The sequence below is a fragment of the Temnothorax longispinosus genome, chromosome 1, assembly GCF_030848805.1.
Source record: "Temnothorax longispinosus isolate EJ_2023e chromosome 1, Tlon_JGU_v1, whole genome shotgun sequence".
In the NCBI taxonomy this organism is placed as follows: domain Eukaryota; kingdom Metazoa; phylum Arthropoda; class Insecta; order Hymenoptera; family Formicidae; genus Temnothorax; species Temnothorax longispinosus.
Genome location: NC_092358.1, coordinates 9,646,819 through 9,672,909, shown reverse-complemented (window position 1 = coordinate 9,672,909; position 26,091 = coordinate 9,646,819). Strand labels below are relative to the sequence as shown.

The following is a 26,091-nucleotide window of genomic DNA, read 5'->3' as shown; positions in this document are numbered from 1 at the left end:
AAAATATATGTTTGTCTTATCTTTAATATCCTCATAGAAACCTTAATTCATTTTTGTGACAGATTGGGACAAAATGTCTCGTAAAGTAGATCAGTTTTCCGCTGATCAGTTTATCGTGGACGTTGTTGTCTATCGATGTAATTAATGTGCTCGGCATATTATAGGTGTAAGTATATAGGGTTTCATAGCGCTGGCCGCGAGAATCGTGAGCAAGCAGTATTAATCTTGCATTCCTTCGGTCGTGGTGCCTTCAACTGAGAAGGCTTGATACACGGTAACCTTAACGCAATCAGTCACGGCGCATTACGATGATTTCATTCCGCGTCTGGCGCTATTAATTATCGCCGCGAGCAGCCCGCGAAGTAACTACAAACATGGACCCGGCGCGTCAAAATAATAATTAATACGAGTTACATACGAAGAAACTCGGGTAGTCACGAGGTGCACGACAACGACAACGACGACAACGACGACGATGACGACAACGATACTATTCCAGAGAAACGGGTACGACTGGTTCTACATAACGCATTTCTGCCACGCATCGGTATAGTTACGATCTATGGTAAACAGAATCGTCTGAGAAACTAGATGCATAATAAAAAGAAGTTTAATATGTTACATCATGTGATAATAAATATGAGAAACTGTACAAGAGTCCCGAATAATATTTAATAATTGAAAGTGACAATGAAGAAATAAGATTATTTCGTTTACATTAAAAAATAATTAAAGATATAGTGATACACCATACGTGTAATATTCTTGTGATAAAATACGAAGGAGCATATTCTTATCGGAAGCGCATCCGGAATTAGTCCTCCACCTCGTCGCCTATCGAGAAACGATTTATCACGCGTGGAATTCGCGATCCCGGTCCAGGGCTTTTTCAAATTAATTAGGAGTTAGCTAGTGACTGCCCTAACCGCATACCGGGCCTATCTTATCGGGCTTACTTAAGGTCGCGAGAATTCTCGCGATTACCGGGACGTCAAATGTCCCCCGTGCGCGGGTTAATTGGCGCCATCGCCGAGGACATGCCGGGACCGGCAAAAATGTTCAGCCACGGCAGGCAAGCAGGTAGATCGCACGATCGGTACCACACGCCGATCCCTACGTCGCGGCCGTGTATTCCGAGAGCACGCGCATCTTTCCCCGTGTTGGTTCGTTTATTAACCGCGGGTTAATTCGCCGTTTAGAGGCCGGCCGCGTGGTCGCGCGCTCGCATTATAAAAGCGAAGTGATCCCGCGATAGGGATTCATTAAACGCCGTTAATTAAGACATTATCACGTCATAATGATCTCTCTCGCGGAGGCCTCGGGGAACTTTAATGAATGAATGAAACACGCCTCATAAATAATTAATCTGCCGATTAAGCCAGAGCTCTGGCCAGCGGCCGTGGCCGATTGCCGGAGCGAAGTACGGCGGAGAATCGCTCGCGTTTTCGAAATGAGAGTCGTACGCGTGTTGTCACGCTCGCGGGAGACGACGCTGTTGGCGATGATCTCGACCGCCCTGGCAGATCCTCGACGATCGCGTTTGCCTCTCTCTCCCGCCGGCTCGCTTTTAAACGGGAAGTTGTAAGTAGAACGTGGACGATACCGCTCGCGGAAGCGCTTATTATTTTCGCGAGTATACAACGGCGCTAATTGCACGAGGAAACAAATAGGTAAGCCCGTGATTTAGGCTGCAAACGAGGGATCTGCCTGACCTGAAAAGGAAGAAAGCATGAGGCGTCGTCCGAGCGGAAATCGCAGCTGACCCGCGAAATTCAGGTTCCCTGGAAATCGCGATCCACCATCGTTTCCCTCGCACAATCTATATATCTTCCGTGCGCAGAAAACTGGAATTTCGTTTCGAGGGACTCGCTGTTCGCGGAGGCATTATGTCCGCGTGTCGCAAACGACCTTACCACATGTACAATCCCGAGAAACGTACAGTTCGTAGAACCGAGTGGCCGCGACTGTTTCATGTCCGTTGACACTTGACCTTCGCCGGAACGGCGCGAAATCGCGCGGCTCCGTTCGAGAGAGCCGCTCGATTCAAGATCGCGAAAAATCAGCGATGACACACGTATGTCACACGTGTAACGTATCTGTCGTAGCTCGCGATTGCGTCTAGATATACTGGAAAATCCGGTATACAAGTCCGGCCTGTCTGCCTGCCCTTCCTGTTTCGTGAAATACCTCTTTTCGTCATCCTTCTTCCTTTCTCTCTGTGTTTCGACGAAGAGCTGAAGCGACGCCGGCGTACGTAAATAAACCAGTTTGACGACACGTAACATATCGCGACGTTACGTATAGGAATTGCACCGGGCATGTACCGGTGTTTCGCCGGCATAACGCGGGCTCCGACCGCGTAATAATGGCCCACTAAATATTATTAAGTAGCGACACCCGCAAACTCGTAAAAGAGGCGATGACACGCGCTACGATCGGTTCCGTACCGCTCCGTCCTCTCGAGTTATTGCGCTCTAACTTATCGCCGCTTATTACCGCGGCGGGCTCGCCACTAAGTAGGTACCTAATCATTAGCTTACGGTGCGCACGCGGAGAAAGACGTGGAAATAATTTTGCGTACCGCTCGCGCGCGGGCCGTAACGTTAATGCTACATTCGATTACGTTAGGCAGATCTTCATCACGTTGGTAACGTGGGATAATTCTGGAGACTGCCACGTAATCAAAGGTGACATGCCAAAATATCAAGGAAATTAAATCGTTATTTTTAAGGCATTTTTAAATAATTAAAATTAAACTGTGATAAAAAGGCTCGCTCTGAATCAAATTCAAAGGAAAATATAAAGTTATTGAGCCATGGAATCTAATGTATTAATTTCGTAATTAAGTTTTAAATACTATATTGTCAAGATAAATATGTATAATCTATACTATATATAAAAACTTCCTTGTCATATTAGATAAAAGTAGTTATTCGGTTTTATTCCTAAGATGGTAATCTACTATAACCCAAACGTTGCGATGATTGATCATTCTCATACAGTAGCACATAACATTTACTGTAATACATTTTAGATCCAACGATTTAGTGTTCGGCCGCAGTTTCTTTGACGCCGGTTCTCGCTTTGGCTATGACTATGATGTAAGATACACATAGATTCTTTCGTCCTTTAAATCGAAGAACAGCCCAGTCGAAGCACGCATAATCATATTGTAACGCGCAAGACACGACCATTTATGCTTCGGACGATTTATGCGGCGATCACAGTGACAGGACACATACATTAAGGCCGATCGAAATTTATGAATATGTACTTTTTCCGTCGGACAATTGTTTTCGCGGCCTTCTCCGGCTTGCATATGTAGAAGCTTCTACGTCAGAGAGCGTGGACATTAACTAAAAATCCACGTTGTCAATTCTTTCCGTCATTCGATTTTTTTCTCCGCCTCTTCTTTTACTCAAGGTGCAACGCGACACACACGTGCGCCTGTCTTACGACACGATTACCATACGATCTGCATATCTCTCCGATGACTACTTTCCGCGACTCGTAAATAAACACATCTCGTGGCCGACGAGAAGATAGATATACTGAAAAATTATTGCGATAAATAATTTCTTATTTAATATTTCTCTAGAAATTTTAATAAAATTATCACTATAATGAGTTTGAAAAAATTCGCGCTGGAGCCGCTACTAAACATCGTGGTGTCCTGCTTTATTGACAGATGCAGATCACGTTAATTACAATTGACGTGATAACGTTTCGTAATGCTTTCTGCTCGTAATTCAAACGAATTGTTGGCATTTATCACGTTGAAACGCACTGTTACCCGCTAATTAATATTAAAAGCTATTTTCTTTAGAAATATCAGTTATATTTAAATACACGAACCTTGAGATCCGTAGATAGATATCGCTATAATAATACCAGTAACAACATAGACGTGACTTTATAGATATCTCTCGGCGGTTAAACGTTGCTGCACGCATGTTCGTCGCGCACAGTAATGTTTCTCAACCTTTTCCTGCGTATGCCAAGGCCAAATCGTTGACATAATATGAAAGTGAGCACGTTCGTTCCTATCGTATTCATCATAACGGATACTGAAAAATATTTATCAAAAGATTACCTCACAGATACAAAACAGGAAAAGCTTAATCTTTCTCCGAAAATTTACTTTTTATAAAGTATTAGTATTGTTTCATAAAAGTGTGTAAAAATAAAAATAACAAAGACAGTAATGAAATAATAGCGTTGAATAAAAATTAAAATAATATAATAATCTTTCAAATTTGGTTTTTTATTTCGAGAACTCTGAATAAGAAAGAATAGAAAATGTTTTATTTTTTTATTGAGATCTTCAGATGTCCGACTTGAAGATTGAAGACAGATTCTGTGGCTTTTGTCAATGTGATCTATCGGCGACACTTACGCGTGTTTCGCGAGCGTGCAGAGGTTGCTCGCAGAAGCTACGTAGTTATCGAGAGATACCAGACACGAGAAGAAACGAAGCGTACCAAAGTGAGCGGTTAGATCGTCGCCGACGGCGCGGCGTGTGCGTGCGCTGATACGTGAATTACTCGCGGTAAAACACAGGTGGACCGGTAACCGGTGAGTGCGTGCGTGTGCGTTTTACGGATTGCGGCGCACCCAACGCTCACTTTGTCGCGAGAGGCCTCGGCATGTTCGCGACGTTGATTCTAATCGACGGCGCGAGAGAGGAAAGGGATAAGAGGGAAGTAAAAGAGAGAGAGCAAAACTATGTCTTCGTTCTTTTCTTCGTTCGCCGAGAGAGACGCGCCAGTTTGATCCATTTCGCGCGAACCAATTTATTGAAATCTCCCGAGAGAGAGATGAGAGATAGAGCTTTTAGTCACGCAAGGTGTCATCGCTTACGGCGATGATGTCGAGGTTGTTTTCTACATCGATATAGTCAGGCGATATACTCGAATTCGCGAAAAAAAGGATGTATGATCCAACGACGAGCGCGTTAAGGTGGGTATCCACCAGAAAAGCATTTTTAACAAACGTTTGCAAACGTTGCTTTTCTGGTGGATACCCACCTTTATGTCCGCTGGACCACAGTTACCTGACAGACACCCTTGCCTCGAAGAATCCTCGAGGCTGACTCACCTCGTCGTTATTCTCTTGTTTACACCGTGACGAGTGCCTGCGATTTCCGAGGCGGCGAGAATCGGTGTTTGAATAGTAAATTGAGGATCGCGCGCGCGCTAAGCATAGCACCTAAGTGGACTCGATCGAAAGATCTGTGACACGAAGGTAAACGTGACACTGAAATACCTCGCGCGACGGTGCGTGGAGTTAATAATTCACACAAAAGATCATAAATATAATAATTATCAAATTAAATGTGATAACCACGCTTATTTAACCGGTTATTGTGAAATCTATAAAAAAACTGCGGCTATTAATAACATTATTAAAAAATATCGCGGCGTTATATTATTCAGCTAGACCCGGTCCTAATTGACCTGTTCTAACCGATCGTACGCCGTTATACATAATTTTTCTCTGCCGCAAAAGGGGATTTATCTCGTATATTTATCTTGTAGCTCGATAACCTTGAGCGATCGTCTCAAGATAACGTTGCGCGATCCAAGTTTTGGATGTTTGGTAGATACACGATAACCGGCTAAATAATTTCTATACCGCCGTTACACGCTCCTAGAGAATTGAGGAAGCAGAGATAGATATTCTCGCTATATTCCTTCGTCTCTGTCACTGGTCCAATCAGGGTCAACAAGATCGGCTTTCGTGCGAGATTTACAACCTCCGGTAAGATTCCACTAATTTTACGCTCCCGCTGGTCGAAAAGTTTAGCTCGTTCTGACGATCGCCGAAGAACGTGAATCCGAATGGGGGTGACCTCCGGAGACCCGTGAAGAATCCCAATCGCATAGGAAGGAATTAAAATAGCTCTCTGGAGCACGACTCTGAGCTCTACTTTCGCGAGCTCCATTTCCGCTCCAGATTCAAATGGCGCTCCAAGATCTCTCGGATCGAATAAGATTCCGAACTCCGGGACGGAATCGTGAGAAATTTCGCCATTGCGTAGCGCGCAAAAGGACGATGCGATTCTATTAGCGAATCTTGAAACTTGGAGGTAAAAACCTAGCCGTGATTATGTTTCTTCTATCGCAACTTAGAACAAATGACTTATTCGACGGGCGCCATTGGCGGTCGGACGATCCGGTCGCGGCGATGCAATAAAGTCGAGTGTCATGCCGCCGCGACACCGCGGGCGTGTGCGCTCTCATATGGAAACCGTTTTACCGTGGCTGGAATGAGCCACGAGCACTCAAGGATGGCCGCCATCCGCGCGAGCCTGCCCGCTTCGTGTCGCAACTTCCATCCGACCACGTCATCAGTGCGCATGTCGGACTTCAAGAAGCTCTTGCTATCGTCGTATTCAGGGTCAGTTGCAACGACATAAATTAGCTGTCTAATCTGAGACTAATTAATTTTCTTTCTCCGCTCATCTCACGCAGAATTGTAAAGAGAGAGAAGGATTAATCGCTCGTGCCAATCGATTTGACGTCAACTAATCCGGAATTAATAAACTTTAAAGGCGTATATGTGTGCGTATGTATGAATGAAAAAGTATACAGGAGACTGAGCAACAATATTTATTTGAGAGATATTTATTCGACACCATTTCCCCGCGGAGAATTACAACTTCGAGATCGGACATCTCGCACAGAATGACGCGATTTCGCGAAGCGGTGGTTTTCTGGCCGCGCCATAAACGCCGGCGATAAGCAATAAAAACGACTGCCGCGGTGCGGACGGATACGCGTAGCGTTTTAAACGACGCAAGTTTTGTCACGGTGTAAACGGGCAGTCAAGGATGTCTACCGCACGGTGCAAGCTGTAGCGGCGGCTGTTACGTGTCGCAACGTTTATCGAACGACGTCATCGGTGTCCACGAGAGACCTTAACGAGCGTCCACTCGGTCACGCTTGATTCCGTCGCGAAACAATCGTCGCGTCGTCGGTCAAAATCTCATGAACCATATAACACTGCCAGTGTCAATGATGCACCGAATATCCGACAATCGAATGCCACGGTTATCATGACGCACAGTCACGATGACTGGATCAAACGTTGCATCTGTAATCGAGAGGGTACTAAAGTACTGTAATTTTAGAAATATCACTTGTCGCCAAGTAAAATTTGACAGTAAAATCCGCTCTAACAGAGATAAATAACGATTGTTTGAATATTTAATTAATTTTAAACAGCGCTTTTTATCCGAGATTTATAGTTATTCGGTGTTAAAGATCAAATCATTGCGCTAACTTATGGGAATGCTTGATGAAATAAGTCGATTCCGGAGAACTGATTCTCCAGTAGCCCATCCATATCGGGGTGATTTGGAGATGCGCGAAACGCGAAGAAAAGGACACGGCACAATCCGAACTTACGAAACGTTGATGAGGAAACGTGCCAGGGACGCAGGAGCGAAGGGAAAGACTCGATCTTCGGATTCCGCAGGAGACTGGAGGGAACGAATGCCTGGAAGGCCGACGACATTTCGAGCTGTCGTTACATCATCGACAGAACCAGATCGCCGTAGATACCCGAGAAAATTACCCAGGCAGACCGATGTCACGGCGTTCTAGCCGTGCAATTTCGTAAAGTCTCTGTTATTCTCGTCTTTTTGAACGACCTGCTCGTGTCCTCGAAATTCTCGATCAACACGATTTTAAATAACACAGATAACTATCCGATTGAAACTTATCAATTAGAATATCTTGCAATTACTAATCTAAATACTGATCGAAATAAAAATTAAATGTGGTTAACGTTTCAATATTTTTTTTTACGAAGTTGAACATGACGAAGATTAAACGGACATCTCTAGACGCGCCTCTAATGGTTAAGGGTGAGACAAATTTATCGCAACGAAAGAACTATTTCTTACCGCTCGCGTATAATGCGTGCCTAATACGCTAGAGAGTCAAGTAGACGGAGATAGAGAGATAGAAAGAAGGCTGGTAGGGATGACTAGAGAAGCCTTATGCGTTTCTACGCGTCTCATGAATGTCTCGTGCTCTCGCCGAGCCATTCATTAGAGACCTGGCTGGCGAGAGCAAAGAGCGAGAGCGTGCCCATTACGAATGCATTGGATAATAACGCGGTGTGGCACGAGCCGTAGAGGATCCCGAAGACATTGGGCTTAATCGCAACCGCATTGACGAGACGGTGCGAGCGGAGATGAAGACGCTTCCTGAAGGCAGCTTCCTGAATATCCGATGCATCGCAACAATACGATGCCTTAGATCAACGCAATCCAAGAGAGATTCTTATAATATATATGTAAATTGCTAGGTGAAAAAGTGTGGAATCTTTTTGGGCGAAATAGAAGTTCATTAGAAGTTCAATTAGTAATTGATATTGTTTTAGAGTTCTCTACAATTTTGTAAAGAAGAATATAAAATATATTATCTTAAAATAATAAAGATAATATAGATATATATTAATTTTTTATTTTTATTGATTTATATGCTACGAATCTCTCTCTACTCAATTATAGTTTAATGTAATAAAAATTTTTTCTCTTCATTGTATTTGAAAAATTATTATTATTATTATTATTATCCTTGTATTTTTTTCAGTTGACATTTGTATTTTTTTCAGTTGACAGTTGTATTTTTTTCAATTCTTCTTTATAATTTTATTACAGAATATCCAGATGGAAGCATTGCTATCTGGAACGGCGTTAAAATCTGCGTTACTATCGACCCTATCGTGAAACGATCTCTGAGAGATTGAACTGCACGAAAATCCATTGTGAAACGACAACGTGTCTGAGAGGAGGGAGCCGAGGAAGCCGGAGAGATAGAGATACCGAAGCGACTTACTCGGTGTCCATTGGGCTCCGAGATAGTACCTGTCGATCGTACGTGGAAACCATCGCCTCGGGGACGGACAGCCTACTTGTATGCAGAATTGCGTCGTACATTGTGTTTGTTTTATTAATGCGGCCCGACCTTGCGGCTTTCGTGCGGCACAAGCAACCGCCGCACATAAATACCTCCGGCACCCTCCGTTCGGACAAGTTCATTTAGAGACCGGGACCGCGAATATACCGTTTGTATATCTCGACCTGGGAATTATTAGTTCACGCCAAATATATCCGCTGCGAGTTACTTTCTATTAATATAATTTCTTTGTATCTCTCTCCCCCGAGAATTAAAATCCATTTTTTAGTTCTGTCTCCTTATTTTTGTCTTTTCAGTTGCGTATAATTCAATGTGATATAAATTACAATTTAAAAAAGCCGTATCTTTTACATATATATCTCTTCTCTTGCGCATAATTATTTCAACAGGATATAAAATTTTAGATCCTACTTTTTCAGAATGAAAAAAAAAATAATTACAGCAGGAGAACTAGCTGAAGTTTAAAGTAAATACTTGTATAAATTTTTTCTTACGAAGTAAGAAAAAATGTCGTGTATCAGCTGTATTATTCAATATCTCTCAAACGATACTAGGCCACAACGATGTCAGAGAGGTTCCAAAAGATAGCAGAACAAGTGGCCTCTACGACCAGTTTCATCACAGAGCCGCTCCCAACTCTTAAGGTCTCCGACCAAAAGGTCGACCACGATGCCTCGTTGTCTGGCTTCCGTTTATCCCGAACGGACGATCACGATCTACGATGACTTATACCCGAAATTCATTTCGCCGATATTATCATTATCTCTAAGAGGGAAAGAGAAAGAGAGAGAGAGAGAAAGAGAGAGAAACCGATTCCGTATAGGCGTAGGCGGGCAGTGTAGTCTTCGCACCTATTTCGAAGAAATGCGCTTTACAAAATGCAAATTGGACACGCAAGTTAACACATGTTATAATTTTCTCAACCGACCTAACAGATCAATGGCTAACGAGATCGTGCGGTTTAACGAGATAATGTATACGGATGGGCTGGCGGCGGCGCGCGGGTAAATGTACGCAAATGTATCGTGTAATTAGCGTATCGCTTCTCCGGCTACGACTGTTCGCTGTCCGATCGATCGGATTACCATCTTTTCCCGCTAAAAAGTGACTCTAATCTCTCGGACGGGCTAACGTTCGAGCGAGCTGAAGAAGGGATCTAATCGGCATTGGTATCGAAATCCGACGTGGTAGAGAGAGCGAGCCCTTATATAGACAGCCCGTCCTTGAGCTCCACTTTGAGCGCGTCGTGTTAGACGAAACGCCTTTGGTACGTTTAAGCCCCGTTATCTCGATCGAGCCTCGATCGTCCCGGCTACTGCCTACTCTCATCCGTGCGAGCCTTGACGATAATTTACCCGTATTCGCCGCAAATCGTCCCAATGATATCGTTGCTCCAACGCGATTGGAAAATTGCGATTCCTTAGCGAGTATAACTTTTAATCTTAACAGCGACTACGATCAAAATCGATCCTTACTACGCCTACGGAGCGATATATCGGTTTATTACTTCTTTATCATGTATACATAGAACCTGACCACTTCTACACAAGTCGCACTTGACCATCTCAAGACTCATTTATATGTATTATGTAGGATTAACACTTATCTCATTCTTCAATCGTATTCAAATACAAACGATATCTGCTTCCGCGTCGGGACAGTTCATATTTTGCTGTTTATTGCAATTATCTCACTTCCGCCGTAATTACGGAGTCCGATACGGAGCCATTCTTCATAAAAGCGCTCTCGGTCAGCCGCTACCGCGTTTAGCTATCTTATGCGCTCCTTCGACACCCTGCATGACGAGTCTCGTAGGAAATTTCCAGGCGCGCAAAATGTCTCGTTTATTAATCCGCGAAACCTGCGGAAAAACCTGTCGATAGCCGCCGTTCGAGATAACTCCGATACGAAACGATTAAATAGCGAAATGAAAGGAGCTACACGGTGAGAAAAGGAAAAGGGCGGCTGTGCAACGCGGATGTGTGTAGGTGTATGTTACGGCGCGTTATATGTATTTTGCAAGGTTTAAAACCGGTATAATCTCAGTGAGTTCATTTTTCGATGCTATAAATATGGAGATAGTCGCTTACGTCAATTATCCCGTTTTCATTGTCACGAATATCTAAACGTACCGATTGTTATTTAACATCTAGCGTCACATAATACCAATTCATTATATACGTATATATATTTTTTATCAATTGCATATATATATATATATATATATATATATATATATATAAATGCAATTGATAAAAGATCATTTGTATGTATATATAGAAATAGTCTAGACCTGCGATCCCGCTCGCCTTCGTCGCCAAGGAATTACGCAATAGGTAGAAGTCGTTTGGTTGGCTTACGGCCGCTCGTCGAACATTTCCACAGAGCTCTTGGCAAATCTGCGAATAGATACAATATTATATGTGTAAAGGCGTTAATTCTTTTTTTTCACGTGCATACATACGTTTCTCGATGGTGACTTCTAAATGTAAAAACAATTTCCGCGCTAATTAAGCATAAACGTGACCTGACATGATTTTATTGCGAGTTTTCATCGTATTGCATATAATCTTATTCGCTCGCTATGAAGTGAAATAATTCAGTCGGAAATTATATCGCGATTGATCAGTTATACCTGCGGGGCGTAGCGGGTCAATTAAATGAAAAGGAACGAAATTGCGTGGACTGGATGCGAAATTCCTCGATGGTGGCTCGACGAATTCCCGGTTACGTGACGCAGGAATGTAAAGCCGACTGGATAAAATTGGCGATTCGATGCAAGTAGGCCCGAGGATTCTCTCCTCGGCCTTTCCATCCATGCTAATAACGATTATCGCGGACTCGCTTGAATTTAGAAACAGGCGGTCTCTTCCTAAACCGAGCCATAAATTGAACTTTCCCCCGGACCTCGCGCCGCGGTTCGACCTCGTTCGAGCGTCGTGCCCCCGTCGCCGTCGACGTGCCTCTCGTTGTCCCAGTCAGGACGACGACGACGAGCAGAGGCGTTAAGCCAGCGTGGCACACATGTCCCGAGGCACCTTAGAGCGCGATTATCGTCGGCGTTCCTTTGTTTTTAGCACGACGGGTGACATTTCGAGCGTTCCGCGGTTTCTAAGTTCAGGCCTTGATGCAAGCGTTGAAATTCCGCGAGTGTCCTGCCGGGGAGATATTTATTGCTTGGCTGGGATGTGAGGTGTATGCGTATCAAAATAAAAAAAATTTTGATATATATATATATATATATATATACAGGGTGACCGAAAAATCGCCTACTCCACTTTGGGAAGTGATTCGGGACCCAAAAACAAGCAAAAAAGTTCATACAAACATAGGTCCGGAAATGAGCTGTTTCCGAGTTATAGCCACTTTTATGTTCAAAAATCGTAAATTTTTATTTTCAATTTTTTAAAATTACAATTACCAAATTCTCTCAAGTTTCTGTCTACATTTCGAAAAGACGCTATTCCCGGTACATCTCGATTTGGAAAAGACTGGATGTATAATCTTCTTGCCTCGGCAGCATTACTTTGAGCAATAAGACCATACATAAGATGTATATCAGCTAATTCATTAAAACTTAAACGATCCATTGATGAATACGGAAAGATTAGATACAACCTAAAAGTAAGGTGTTGTTAAATAATAATTTGAAACTTATTAAAAAGCCGTGATTTACTTACTGATTTTGAATAGGCGTGAAAACAACTGATTTCAAGTAGCCGTGAAAACAACTGATTTTGAATAGCCGTGAAAACAACTGATTTTAAGTAGCTGTGAAAACAACTGATTTCAAGTAGCCGTGAAAACAACTGATTTCTTTTAAAAATAATGTAATCGTATTTACAAATATTGAAAAATTGAAAAAAAATAAAAAAATTAAAATTAAAAAAATTAAAAATATTTAAAAATAAAAAATTTTAATTTAAGAAATAATTAAGAAAGAGGGATGCCAAGCAGATTCTAAATTACGATTTTTGAATATAAAAGTGGCTATTACTCGGAAACGGCTCATTTCCGGACCTATGTTTGTATGAACTTTTTTGCTTGTTTTTGGGTCCCAAATCACCTCCCGAAGTAGAGTAGGCGATTTTTCGGACACCTTGTATATATATATATACACATATATAAAAGTATTCCCGCAGGGAACCACAAGGTCTAAATGTCTAAAGTTTATCAATGACTCAGAAGTGAGATGACTCAGAAATGTCGGAGCTCGAAAGCATCGTGGATAGAAATTAATTTAAATCAATCTAGACATAAAAGAATTATACGCGCCAAAAGGATTGTGCGCACACAATTGATAAAATGTCTCGATTTTTCTTTCTTCCTTTCTTTTTAATAAATATGAGTCTCATTGTCAGATACAAAGGAATTAATCTTCTCATAAATTGACTGCCACGTCATCATAATAATATATCGACGATTAGCCGTGGCTAATCGTCCGCAAGTCATGCGCGCATCTCGAGAGGAACGACAACGGTCTTTTTCTTCTTCTTCTTCTTCTTCTTCTTCTCCTTATCAGCGCCGCCAGCGCGTCGTGACCGATGTGAACTTGAGGCAAGGACGTGCGAATCGCGGCTAACGAGACGCAACACTCACGCGTTGCGGTTTCGCAACGCGTAACCTCTAAGGTGGAATGCGTTTAACGCTCGACGCCTACGGGACGCCTTTATAGCGCGTTCGCGCGGCGCGAAAAACCTTGAGGAAGAACGTTGCAACACGATCCTTTGAATCTCGGCTGGCTGCCAAGTTTTAAACGGCGTGCACGTACGTTACGTGTGTATGGCGTATGCGCGCGCTTTAACCCAACCTGTCCGCAAAGTAAGACTCTAGCCGAGAAAAATTCTTTCTCCGCCCGTGACGAGAGAGTAGTTACTCCGTTCCTAACGCGCGAGTCCTCCTAACGCTGTGCATCGTGCGCATATAATAGACACCGATATCGCCGAAGGCGCGCAAGCTTGCTCAAGCTTACGCAACTTTTACCCATCCGCGCCGGTTCCTGTTTTCAAAAGTGTCATATAATTGTCTTTTCGTCCGAAATGAAAAAACCAATCAATTGAAAATCTTCAAATAATATTAAAAATTAACAAACATTAATTTAATAGAAAGTTATTCGATTAGAAAATTGTTTTTCTGTTTAAGTAAAATGCCAACTAGTCCTTAAATACATAATTCATATTATTCCCAAATTATTCTCTAAATTACACCATTTTCATCATCATTGTTATAAAGTTTTGCTGGGTCCACCTAAAAATCGCAAGGCAGCTAAACATTTCAGATTTCTGTATCTTCGATCCCGATCAAAGGACGATCCCCATTGATCTTGGACGAGGAACGCGTTTACCCTCGCGCAGACGAAAGCCGGCGGAATCGTGGAAAGAGATAGTCTCGCGCTGAGAATCTCGATAAAGGGTGAATGGCGGATATAATAGATGACGGCGGCCGGTCTCTCTCTCCGAAGCATCGAAACATCGATGGGTTCAGCGCGGGGCCCTCGCCTTATCCGAAGGTATCAGCCCTAGTTAAGCGGCCGGTGGAGCACTAGATCAACGACAACTTTCGGCTTTTTGGCTTTCATGTGTCCGATTGGGGGCCCCCATCGGACGCTTATAAGAGAGACCGCAGTTAGGGGGGCCCCACCGAGGGGCCCCACCCTTTCCAACAAATAGAAGATGCACACGCGCCCTTCGTCTCTCCCTCGCCACATAATCTCTTCTTCCTCGTCCTTCTTTCCCGTTCATTCTTGCCTTATCTCTTTCTTTCTTTCTTCCCCTCTCTTTCTTTCTTTCATTCTCTTCTCATTCTCCGGTCCTTTTGCTCAGCACGTCTATTTCCTTCTTTCCCTCGAGCCACAACTCAGACCAGAGACGAGAAAATCAAGCAAAGGCGATCGCTGGGCCCCGATGGAACCATCCGCCGAAGGAGGAGGAATGGGTGAGGGAGGCAAACGGCACCGGCCGCCTCCTCTTCTCCAGTCAGCGAAATAAAACGGCGCGGAAGGAATTTGGCGGAGGGCTGTAAATATTATAAAGTGACGCTACGCAGAATTCGGGAGCTCAAAGGCTTGCCACGGGTGGGGAGGGGAGCGCGGGCCCCGGAGGACAATGCGAGCGAGTGAGCAAACGTGGGGCCCCTCCCTCCCTCGGACGTGAATTATGTCCGAAAGGGATAACTTGCGCCACCGTTCGCGATGGGGAGTCCTTGGAGCACCCTCATGCCATCCACCTTCTTCCCTGTTCTTCTGTCACTTCACTAACAATCACCGCTCCGAAGAAAATATGCTATACTTGTTTAATCAGCTTCACACATATTGTACAAGATTACTACGTACCTGTACCAGTATAATCGGTTGTCGTGTCTGTATCTTTTTTATTTATGCGAATGTAAAATTTAGAAGAGATAAAATTTGATTAACTACGCAATTTTTCAATAAAAAAGTTTCCGTCATTTTCGTTGCCTTGTTACACGCAAGATGAATGGGACGGACACGATGTATTCACTCGCGTTTAATCATTTCGCGCGAGCTCGTTAAATATTCATCTCTTCGGCGATCGGCCGTTTTACCCGTAACGAAATGGACAGCATCACAAAAATAACGGTAAATAAATGTAATAACCGTACGTTATATGGTGACGATGCCCATGGTGAAACGTATAGCGGTTTTCAACGTCTCTCGGATGCTAGAAACCGTGCGACTTCTCCCGAGAGAAGAAGAGGAGCGTGGCACCGTGCTTGATGCACGCGTGCTGCCTCGTGGAATGGCAGACCGACCATAACTTATTCACGCGTACAGCTATGGTACCTGACACGTAACAGTGTTCCGAGGTCGAGGGCCTCTCTCTCTCTCTCTCTCTCTCTCTCTCTCTCTCTCTCTCTCCCTCCCCCTCTCTCTTTTTCTCTCCTCGAGCCGACCATACGGGCATAAGTGTGGAAACGCACCGCCGTCCGTGGATCTGTTCGGAACAGAAAGTTACGGGATGCCGGCGCTAGAGTCGAAACGCACGAGCCGCTCGAATGAGCCGACGTCCCTCACGGAAGAGTGCACAACGTCGAGCGTGAATCTCCTCTCTTTTTTTTTTTACGTGTTGTAATATGCGGGTTACAAGAGAGTACGCAGAATACAAGGTGGAATAACGAAATACTTTATGAAGCTTGTATCCCGAATTTGTATCGGATTTAAAATGCATATTTCGGAGTAAGAGTACTTGTAAAGCACTTGTAAAGCACATTTTTTCATATTGACGGAACAAAAATGAAGATGAGGCAGTCCCGACACTGTCTATAAAGATGCGTCAGAAGAGAGATTGGTGAAGGGTAAAAGTGGAGAATCCACCGGCCCCTCCTCCTCCCCCTCGGAGATCCCCGGAGCACGTTTAGCGCGTAGCTCACTTTGAGAGCCCCGAAGAGGTAGGCGCGGACCGTGGAGTGGATGAGCGCGACGTGTGCAGTCGGAAAAAAGAGCAAATTAAACGAGAGGATCTTGGACGATATTTATTGAGATCCGCGATGCGGAAAGTATTCCTTACGTATTAATTACGATCGACAGTGAAGCGTCATTGCAAAAAATTACATTGAAGCTGAAAAGCGAACTCGCACGGTAGAATTTGATATGATTCACTCGACATTGTATCGGCTGTAATTATGGTGCAATTACATTGCGTATAATAACGATGATCCGACTTCTTGCCGCCGAGCATCGCAAGATTACATCGACGTACAATCGACGTATTCGTATACATCTGGTCATCTATTTTTCATATCGACACATCCCGAACGATTGGACGATCTCGGCGCATTTTTTGCGCGGCGTAAATAGTATATTGTACAACTAGTGGGAAAAGTGGTCGATTCTGAATGAGTGTGAAGTTGGAGGATCGCTTCGCTCGTGCGACCATCACACTCATTTGGGCTCGACCACTCTTCCCACGAGTTGTTCATACTATTTTTCCTAACAAGAGCGTGAAACAGGCCGCTTTTCGCGCTTGTTTTACAATTTCATTTTTCCACTAGTTGAGAAATGGCTCCATTTTTCAACTAGTGGAGAAATGGATCGTTTTGCTCACTCAAAACAAGCGCGAAAAGCGGCCCATTTCACGCTCGCGTTAGGAAAAAGACTTGTTCACACAGATAAGAGGCCCGAACGGGAATATCCATGATATAAGAAAGTGGGGACGTAAGGCGAACCCGAGACGCGTAGTCACCGCAGCTGCAATGATAGCTTCGAGTGCGTCCGTACGCTATAACGTAACCCTTGCCCACTCGCAACCCTTGCCACTTCGAGGTGATCTCGGAGTCGCGGATTCGTATCTGCGGAGGAGGCGGGCGACCCACGCGCGCGCGACCACAAATATCGTCCCTATTACAAATTGTTTCCGTGCTTTCCAACGTCACGCGCCGACCGCTAACAATCTCCGCATGCAGGTGCGCCCGCCGTCGCCGCGTCCGCCTGTATGTACGGCGCGCGTCTCGCTTTCCCGCGTGTATGTAGCGCGAAAGATATCGCAACGCGACCGCGCACGGTAGGCAAGAACGGAACGAGCAGCCGGAGAAACGATCAGGCTCCGGCGTGCAAAACCGCAAAACCGCAACGGCCGTAAACGCAAGCACGCGCCTGCCGTTTTGCCACGTGGAAATCTCGGCGAGCGAGCGACAATCCATTTTGTTCACCATGACCATGAAAATCCTCACGATGATCGTCAATTGGGAGGAACAATGCTGCTTTATTACATACACAATCTTCGCAAACAGGAATATATTTTTTGCAATAAAAAAAATAGTAAGTAGGGCAAAGTGCTTCTATTTGAAACGTATGCCGATACGGGAAAAAAGTGAAGGGACAAGTGAGTTAAGGTATAAGCCGTGGTATCGTCTGCGCTCGAAAGTTGTTCGACCGAAACTATCGGAGGAAGAGGAGAGACGTCGCGCGAGGATCAGAAGCCTTCACTGAGGGACTCGGGATTTAAAGGCTAGTCCTCTAGGAGATCCGTGTGTCGTACAAGGATATATTTTCGATCTTTCTCTTTTTTTTTACGTTGTCGGGGGGGACCGAGGAAAGAAGTTGAGAATGAAAGACACGAGAGAAGGGAAGAGCGAGAAAGAACGAAGTCCCAGAGGTCCAGGGGGATAAGGAGGAGGAGGGGCGAGGGGGAGATGGGACCCGAGGAGAGATGGGAGAGGAAAGACAGGTGATGCTGGGCCCGAGGCACACACGCAGTGAGAGAAGGAAAGAAAGAAAGAGAGAGAGAGAGAGAGAGAGAGAGAGAGAGAGAGAGAGAGATGGAAGGAAGGAAGAAACGAGAAAGACGGAGCGCAGACGCACGTTTTACACATCCTACGTCGCGCACGCACACACACGCGCGCGCGCGCGAACACACGATTTGAGCACACAGGCACAGAAGCATTTTAACACACGGCATTCCTGTTGTCGGGCTCCGGGATGGTTCAGCTGGCAACGTGGCTGGTGTTAAGCCCGCTTCACAAGAGCCGGTGCCACGGCAAGTCGGTCCTCGCGTGGCGCGGTAAAGAGGCGGATATCGTCTCGCAGGGAATTCGATCCATCGCGATATTTGCATCGGTTTACACGGGTAACAGAATATTTGGTAAGCGATCGCCGCTCCATTTCTCGCTCCACCGTATTTTTGATGTCGAGCGATCACCACTTCCCTCTCGTTTTCTTTCTCTCTCTCTCTCTCTCTCTCTCTCTCTCTCTCTCTCTCTCTTATTCTCTCACTCTCGCGCGATCTGCGGCGAATTCTTCTCTTTGGTGTTATAACTCCGAGCAGTTTCTGGGTGAATAACAGAATTTACAAGTTGCTTTAAAAGACTCAACAACTATTGCCTCATTTATTGTTTTAAAGCGCCGTATCGGCGCCGTTATCGGCACATTAAGTATTGCCAGAGTGCGTCAATTACTTTATAACCAACTTAGAGGCTAAACTTTTTTTTTTACATCAGTAAAAGTGACAATTTTATATATGATACTGTTTTGTAGTTAACAATAGATAATCTCAACCGAGCGCGATTAAACGATGTAGAGACGATGCGCATCTAACAGATCGCATCGCGACATCTTGAATCGGAACATCGTGCAGCATCTCTCCTACGGTGCTGTGACATCAGCAAACACAATACCCGTGCATTTACATGCGCATACAAACAGTGCGCCGGGAATTATACTTACGGGAATGTGCGTTGTGTCTGGTACGACGACGCGGACGGCGAGAATGCGGAGGAGACGGAGGAGGATCGAGAACTCGGTATGGGAGGCGCTCGTAGATGCGAACTGACAAATGCAGGATAACATACATCCCTATATATACTTATATCGAATTTTTAAAAATAAAAGTAAATTTACCAAGATCAATTATTAACGGATTAACATATCTCATCGCATCAACATCAACCAAATTTTCCCCAAAAAAGACATTTTCAAAGTTTGAAAAAATGAGCATACCTATTTCTGATTGCCCCCTAGAGTTCTAGAGTTCTCTATTGATATTAAAAAGAATTTTGTCGATTAAAGTGGTCAATAAACACAAATGAAAGTATAGGGGGGGGGGGGCAACTTCACGCCTGTGTAATTTCAAAGTGTAACTTTTTTATCTTAAACTTTAACGTTTGATTCTTAATCGATAAATAAACGATAGAACTCTCGACGAAATTCCGAAAAAAATTTCATCCTGTAAGACTCAGAAAATCTAGAAATACTTTTGGTGAAAGTGCGACGATTGGAATATTCTATACCAATTATTGACTACTCATTATTGATTCATACCAACATGCCGCTTCCATATCTGTCGCACTCGAGATGTGCTGTGTCCAAATAAAGCGAGGGACCACTCGAAGTCCACAATTGACTCGCTTGACAAAAAAAAGTCGAGTTTCTTCTCTCGAAGCGAGAGAGCGGCATTTATCGATCAAGATATTGGTTCGGGGAGATCGCTATCGCTCTCCGGCTGGTTCAACCGCGCGGCGCGGCTTCGCGAGCGCGCCGAGACATCGCGTGAATAATGAAGATTACACGGAGGGACGTGCCTACCTCCCATATCAAAGTCATTAAACGATACTTTCCCTCTCCATCTCGCTCCCTGGCGAATACTTTCGCGCGCGTTTCCGCCACGGACAAGCGGAGCCGGAGCCGGAGCCGCGGCCGTTTGCACGCGCCTGTTTCGCAGACGCAGCGTATACATGTACGTCCGCACACGCGAAAGCCGCGCGAGATCAATTACTCTATCGCTATTGAATAATAACACAATGAGAGACCACGCTCGCGTGTGCATGTGCATACATTTTATCTGCATCCCCGCCTCCTTCCCTTCCCGCGTTCCTCTCTTCCTCTTTCTTCTTCGCTCGCTTACCTTCCTGCCCGCGCTCTCGCGTCTCTTTCTCCGTCTTTCGCTCGCCCGGCCAGCCTGCTTACTTCAACGTTGCAACGCGCCGCGTATAAAGTCGCCGTCGTGCGTTCGTCCCTGTTCATTCATAGGGATCCGGTGAATGGCGGCGTCGAGAAGAGTATAGTAAGCGTACGGTTACGCGTCGCACCATCGGTTCTCCATTTCTTCCTCGTTCATTTGATAGATGAGTAATATTTGCCATCGAACGATTTATAGGTCGTACGAAAGTGAACAACATTCAATCGTTAATACGATGACTAAATGATTACCGTAGGAGCGGAATATGGATTTTCCGCATCGGAGACGATCGGTCGGTCGCGACCTCACCTCGGAATGCGGTTTCGCCGTTTCCTTTCTCGATACCGAAGATAATAGCAATTCGGATAATTGCTTATATCGAGAAGCGAATGGGAACGCCATTCGCCATCTCGATCGCTATTCTAAAACTGATCCGTGGATACGTGCGCCTTATTATTTCCGCGTATCTCTCAAGCTCCGAGCGTGACTCAGGACGCGCGTACGTGAAGGTGCTTGAGAAAACGATAGAAACTTCGCGCGATTGCGTACGAAGCATTTAAAGTTAAACGTGCAGTTTAACTCACTCAAGGATATTTTTACTGCCGCCGCTGCGGCGAAAATTGCCGTGATTTGAGAGTGCCACTATAACCAGTCAATTCACGCAAGCGATTATTGTAAAAGACAGCTTACTTCGATTAATAACCATGTGAACAGATGATAATTTTCTTTTATTCAATAGTATACTCATACAACCGTGCACAATAATTCGATTAGTATATAAAAAAATGTATTACACAGATTAACTAAATGAATAAATTAAACCTAATTAATAATAAAGAATAATTTCTTTATTAAAATTCTAAATTACGAAGAGAGAGATAATCCTATTTCATAACATATTTAAGATAGAACGTGTTACACAGATTACCAAAAGAATAAGCTAAACCTAATTGATAATAAAGAATAATTTCTTTATTAAGATTCTAAATTACGAAGACAGATAATCCTATTTCGCGTCGTATTTAAGATATAGAAAAACATCGTGACGTGTGCTGGACGATAGATTATCCATCGTAAACATATTTCTATCGTGATTAAAAATTGCAGGTGTTTCGGGAACACGGGAACGCAGGATCATCCCGCAGGACTTGCCATAAGAAAATTTAAGTGTCAAAATGAAAAGCCGAAGAGAAGCGTAACGCAAGTTGTCCGGTTTCTTCTGTGGGATTTTCCTTCTATCTTGACTTCTTTTTTTTTACGTACGACCTCTTTGTAAGTAGGCGCACGTATCGCTGTAACGTTGCTTGTTACGCAGCGCCTTTTTTGCACGCCTTCGCTCGGCATCGAGCGAATCCGCCACAGGATGCTCGACAGACCTGTGTCTTCGCTGACGTCATCGCCAACAAGGCCGTTCTGCGTGCAAAAAGTGAATCGGCGATCAAACAACGAAGGTGTTTTCCATTAATTATTTGTCTTCTTAAATGCGTCGATTTTTCTCAAATATGCCCACATAAATCTCAGATAACAATTAGATGGTTGCAATTAGTGCTAAATGTAAAATAAATTTAAGTAATATATAGCTTTCTACAGAGATCTCTATCATGATAAATATTTCTAATGAATTGATAAATATTCTAATAAAATATTTGACACACTTGTATTACTATACACATTCATCTCTATTATACTACACGGCATCTCTAAAAGATCCTATTAATATTAAGCAAAAACGTTCTATTTATAATCGTTTGTAATTACCACGCTTGTCTTCATCGACGCTCTCATTTTCTTGTCTTGGGTCCCGGGATCCCAATCAGAACCCACTCCAACGGCAATTACGAGACGAGAATCAGTTGACCGGTTGGATTCTCGCCGGCCCGGACCTGGGGCCCGAATCGTTTCGTGAGACGAAATTTTAATGACATGTAATTACCCGCGGCGAAATATCATCATTTTGGGGAACTAATGCCCCCGGTTAACCGCGATGGGACTCGCTTTTTGTCCGAGCGGATCTCGTCGTTAATCGTCCTCTATCGTCGCGTGATCGGGCACGCGCCGCGCCGCCACGAGGACGAACAACGCTTATCCAAAGGCTAACAATAAGATCGACATTGTTCTTCGTTCCTTTCTAGCGCAAACTCTTATATATATATATATATGTGTGTGTGTGTGTGTGTATGTGTGTCAGAGAAAAAAAGATAAAAACAAGAAACATTCTCTAATAAACCAGTCGAGGCCGCGGGTCAAACGCGGCTTTATAATCCCCTTAAAATCCATGAGCCGGTGCACACTGGACTGCTTCCACCGGCGTCGAGCTAACGGGTAGCGAAAACCCGTCTGACCTTTCGGAAAGTCGACCAGCGCACCGTTCGATGACTTTTCGATAACTTTGATCGGTACACGAAATCGCCGACGACCGCATCTACTTGTACTGTTTCTCTATTATCTTATCGATTTTCAGTAAATGTGAATTCTATAAAATTCTAAATTTGCATTAATAATTTATATGCACGTCCCTACCATTGAACTCGGCACTTGATCAAATTAAGTGCTTTGAGCAGCTCAATTAGGAACTTGTCATTTCCGATGGCAAAAGTTAATCACGTAAACTTACACACACACACAACACATACTAATTTTACAACATTTACTAGCTTAAATATTATTAATAATAATATCGATCCGTGTAAAAGGGAGTGAATACAGTCGGTAACGAAAAAGATCGCGACGGGGACCTTCCGATCCATCCAAGGTTCGCATAGGACCCATTTGACGATGGGTCCCTTTTATTATCGACAGAGTCTAAGGGAGGTAAAAAGGATCCGCGGGGATGAAGCCGTCTTCTCTGTCGCCCTTTTTTTTTACCCCCTTACACGAAGTTACCGATCCCGTGAAATACGGCCTAAGGGGGCCCGTCGTGAATACGAGTAGCGAGATGTCGCTACAAATATACGCGATTCATAGCGAAGCAACCGCGATGTGCCAATAGTAGGTCAAGGACTCGAGTTGTTGAACGGCAGAAATTCCCAAGTTCGCCCTTGTACATCGCTCATAGTCGCCCATCGGCGTAGGGTAGCCGGGACCCCTCCTCTATTCTCTGATGCAACCGCGAGCCTGACCCAGTCTCGTTTTCAGGCCTCGGCATGGCACAAGCGGCGACGCATGTATACGCCGCGCGCCGCGTCGTCTCGCTGACCTCGCTCTTGCCGCGCGAGTAAAGGAGCGCCATAATAAAATTCACCGTAAGACAGTGGGACCTCTCTCCTACTCAGATTACTCAGATAACTTTAGCGTGGTCGTGGCTGACCGCCCGTCATTCATCAACCCCCACGAATGAAGCCGCGACGCGAAGATCATCCTGTCTCCGTCGCTCCGGCATGCGTCTCTCTTTCCGTCCTCCTCCCCTCCCGTTCTCCTTCTCTCTCGCTTGCAGGTCTCTTGTCCGAGATTGCGGTATCTCTTTCGAGAGGTGCGTGACTACCTTTAGGCTCGATGCACACGCACGTACGCCGTCGCAGATAACGGAGCGACCGAGATAATTCTTCTTCTTCTGCGGTACCGGCATGAATGAACCCGCCCGCCTTTCGTCCCCGGCGTACCCCCCTTTTGTAGCTTCGTGCGCGTCGGACAAGGTGGACAAGGGTCGATAAGGACTAGACAGGTATGCGGGATGATCTCTCGCGATTAATTCCTACGTAGACTCTAGAAGCACCAGCTGTGACATGCAATTTGTTAACATTACTTATACATCGAATAGAATTGAACTTGAACAATATAATGGATCGATATCGAAAACCCGATCTTGAAAATTATCGCGTGCATTATAAACTTTGAAAATTGCAAAGGTAACGATTAAGTTACAGTTATGTTAATTGATCCCTAAAAACTGAAACATCATACTTTCTCTTGATCGCACAGCTATATAGCCTTCATAAATTTTTATAGATTCTTATATTTATAAATTTTCTTATCCGTAAAATGCTGAATCCATAATTTTATTTTCGGATCAGACTTAGGTGTAACTTTCTGTTTCCGGCAGACAGAAAGTTTCGTTTTTATTACACAGTTGATGTGAGTGAAAAATCGCATGAACCTGTTTTATCTCTTTCATAAATATGCATGTTCAGAAAGACAAAATCATTGCGAAGCGTTCGGTTTCATGACCTCTTCTAAGATGAATTTCCGGGCATTCGGATTGTCGTAGGTTTCACAAGCGGCGGAAAAAGAAAGCTAGAAAGAGAGATGAAAAGAAAGAGGATGGGAGAGGGGAGAGAGAGAGAGAGAGAGAGAGAGAGAGAGAGAGACTGCGACAGCGCTGCCGGCCAATTACCTCCAATATTGTGACGCGGATTAGCGTCACGGCGTGCCGGGATTTGCATCGTATTTGCATAATTTTGGTTGCATCTTGCACCTCGTAATCTGTCGGCCAACGGTGACGTCACCGAAATCACCTGACTACGCGTAAAATGCGCGTAGTCATATCCGCTCGCTCCCGTAAGTATACGCGCACTTTCATTTCGTTGCACATCACGGTGTTACCACGTTTCTGATTCACTCTCTCGGCGAGAGGTTCTTGTCGAGTAGCGCAGCTCTACTGCAATTTGCATAAATTTTACTGAATATAAAGTATCGGAACGCATAGAATAGACACGCTACCTGCAGTATCGCCGTAATATCGCAGCATTAAAAAAAAAAAGAAAAAAAAGAAATGCAAAATCTCCGGATTGTGTGCGATGGGAAGCGCTCGGAATCGTGCTTGAGGAATCGATCGAAGATTTACTTTCCACTCCTATCTCTGTAATGGTATTGTGCCGCTTTCCTACGAAGATTCGTAAAATCATCGCGAGAGTATAGCGTCGAATTGGGTTGAGCCGAGAGAGTGTCTGTCGAGACGACCGACCGAGCCGAGCATCACCGTGGAGAGAAGGGCCCGAAAGCGCGCGGGGCCCGTGTAGGACCCGGTGCGGCCCACGCGCTCCTTCTCGCCGGTTTTCTTGGTGCCCCAACGAGTGCCGTCGCTGTCGGCTCGGCTCGCTCAACTGGTTTTTTAAACGCAGCCAACGACGATGCCTATACACCGCTCCTATCCGTCTCGTTCCCTCCGCGGCGCGTCCGCCTCGCCCGTTCCTGTTCCCTCCGTGTCTCCTCTCGTTTCTTTTTTACTGTTCTTTATAATCGCCAGTCGCCAGTACTCCGGGGGACCGGGCCCCGAAAAAGCCCCGGCTCTTCTCTATCTTCCTCTCCTTCTTTCGCCCCGCTCGCATCTATCCTTCTCTCTCGCCTCTAGCCGCGAGCATTCCCGGGCGCTATTTCGGCTTCGCCAACGTGCACGTTAGCGCCAAAATCCTGCTAAACCCGATCCCGATGTGGCTTCAGACTGGTTTCCGACTGACTCTCCGAAACCGTGCGCGCGGGAAGAGGACGCACGGATCGCTGCGCGCGACGTCGTACGGCACGAGCCTCGCGTTTTTATATTTCGTCGTGATCCTTGGAGTTCGGGCGATAAGGCGTAAACGAGGATAAACGCCGGATCTCTCCGGAACGACGTCGATGTACGAAGCGACGCGAGAGAGTGTTGAAGCGCGATCGTGTCATGCAACACGCCCGACGCAATTCCACTCGGCGTGGCCGATTTTACGAGAGGGACGTGCCGCATCGCGAACGCAACGATCCGAGAAAGAAAGGAGGATCTAAGATCACCGGAGAATTCCGAACGCGCTTTCCCGCGATATTTTTAGCATGGAGTTAAA

General features: G+C 44.8%; 1 long non-coding RNA gene across 1 annotated transcript in view; it reads left to right on the top strand.

Annotated features, from left to right (window-relative positions):
* LOC139811067 (uncharacterized) overlaps positions 1–9,202 on the top strand; it is a 29,453-nt gene extending 20,251 nt beyond the window's left edge. The window contains exon 4 of the long non-coding RNA XR_011731539.1: positions 8,672–9,202. This is a non-coding gene — a long non-coding RNA (uncharacterized lncRNA). The remainder of the gene's footprint in view (positions 1–8,671) is intronic.
* The last annotated feature ends 16,889 nt before the right edge of the window (positions 9,203–26,091 follow it).